Below are 2481 nucleotides of genomic sequence, written 5' to 3'. Positions count from 1 at the left end.
GTTAAGAAATTCGTCGTATTAATGGCTTAGAAATTCTACTAAAAATAGTCAGATTTAATCGCTCATGATTCCTTGACAGCGCACAGGTCAACATGGCCACCATTCGTCGTACTTTGCTGTGCCATACGGTGGCGATTGCGTTCTCTCTGACACTGTTCACGGACAGTAAGTTGAAGATATTTCTTTAAATAAGTGTTTAACATATATATTTTTTTCACCACTTGTCATGATTAATAACATATACCTGCTGGTTAGGATCGTGACGGTAAATAATATGTGTCGGCTGGTTAGGATCTGCACATACTTTATCCCGTACGTGGGTATTTCCTTAAATAAGGGTACCAATGCATATTTCTATGCATTACTTTGTACATTAAGTATTTTTTGCACTCTTTGCAGTTTCAATATGTGGTATAATGCTTTGTCCTTGTCACTAAAAAAATGAATCGTAAAAATCAAATCTATCTTCTTCATACATGATGAAAAACATTGTTTCACGTGTAACGGGGACACCAAATTTGGTATCCTCGTTACACGTGAAATCACTGTCTTTTTTGTCGTAAATATTTTGCATGATTACACTTAAAATTGGTATGACTACATTCTTAAAGAAATTGAGACATTTTGAATGAAATACTTAAGATTATATGGTGCATAAAAGGTACTGGTTTCACGTGTATTGGGGAAACCAACCTCTAAATAAGGAAATAATCACTAGTTTTTGCAAAATATCCATCTGTTTTTGTCTGAATGTTATATGTGCAAGATATGTCATGCGAGGATCATCGACATATCAACGTTACACAAGACCTTGTGACTGTTTGGGGCGGGTCGTATTGTTTTGCGTAGTTTAATTTAAAGGTTTTTTTCATATATAGAATCAAAGGCATAAGCATCGAAAACTGGAAGGGGACAAGTTAATGAATGTTAAAAGAGGTTCTTCCAATTATGTTTCAGCGATTTGTTCAAATCCTTGCAAAAACGGCGGTACGCACTTGACGCCGGCACAACATGGCAATATTTGCAAACAGCTTTGTGAATGTCCCGCTGGCTTCATGGGACAACATTGCGAACAAAGTAAGTTTACGAGATAAGTTACTGAATGAGATTGCTATTCAAACAACTTATATAAAATGACTGAAACAATACGGGGAATTCTGGAAGATGTACTGTCCGTACTCTTCAAATATATTCGATATATTTTTAAACTTCTATCACCGTCTGAAAAAGGGCTTTTAAATTCGTTTGCTTGTGCGCCAAACAAAACAGATCCGCCCTGCGAGTAGACTGGTTCTCGATCAGGCACGCTCTCGATTCTGATAGGGCTGGAACCAGCCTACTATGCGAGAATTTGATTTATTGTCGGGCCACAATGTTTTTGAAATGTGTTAAATATTTTTTTCGCATGTCTCATTTAAAAGCGATTAACATTTTTTATCGCTAGCAAATATGGTAATAGAGCGAAAAAAGAACGGACACTAGGGCCTAGCCTAACTTTATTGGCCGCAATTCCCAAATGGAAGACTATTAAAAGTTGATCCATATTTTTCAAATTGGCACACAATCCCTGTTTTGAATGACTAAACACAATGCTATATTCCTTACAGAATATTTTAGTTTATAAAATTTACTTCGAACTCTCATTCACTCTGCAGTTGTACCAACAACACCGCCCCCTACGTCAGAGATGGGAAACTGCGTGCGAGGTAGGATATATTAACAGGAACGCATGCATTAGAAACATTATTTTATTATCGAGCAAACCAATTTTTGGTAATTTTTATATTTTAGATTCTGCAGTTGGTTACGTGCAATGGGAGCGATACACAATGCAAAGCCCACCACGAGGTCACTGAAGCACAAAGGTTTTTTTTTGCAAAAAGGTTGACAACCGTGCGCAAATCTATATTCTTTTGCATGCGCAATGGGAGAACAAAGATGGCAGCCGGTTGATTACGTACACGCGCGTTATCAGCCAGTCAAGGTCACTGTTGCAGAGAGAATTGAGTTTATCATTTATTCGTCTTTTTTTGCACACTGTTTCTTCCAGACAGGGCGTGGTTGAAGTTCGAAGCAACCGGACAGGCGTGCATCAGCGGTCACCTGATCAAGAACATGGCCGCGCCTAACCCGGTCGTGTGTGCGTTTGCCTGCCTCCGCGATGCTCGTTGCAAATCCATAAATTACTACATGGAGGTCGGGCGATGTGATCTGAACAGCATCGCTGCTGACGAGGCGGATACCGGTGACTTAATTGACGACTGTGGTTGTATTTACTATCAATCCTAAAGCGGCATAAAATATTGCTTCTGATTCACATTCACGTCCACTGTGTCTTTTATTATGCACCCATTGGGTATATAATGCGCCCAGAAAGTGTTCTTTTGGTTAAACAGCCACGTTGAACAAACTTAACGTAACTTAAAACTTGAAACTTGTTTGAAAGCTATTCATAAAAGACAGTTTACTCATTCCTATTGG

This window comes from Patiria miniata, unplaced genomic scaffold (assembly GCF_015706575.1).
Source record: "Patiria miniata isolate m_02_andy unplaced genomic scaffold, ASM1570657v1 HiC_scaffold_16, whole genome shotgun sequence".
Taxonomy (NCBI): domain Eukaryota; kingdom Metazoa; phylum Echinodermata; class Asteroidea; order Valvatida; family Asterinidae; genus Patiria; species Patiria miniata.
The sequence above is the reverse complement of the archived record's forward strand: the minus strand, read 5'-3'. Positions refer to the sequence as shown.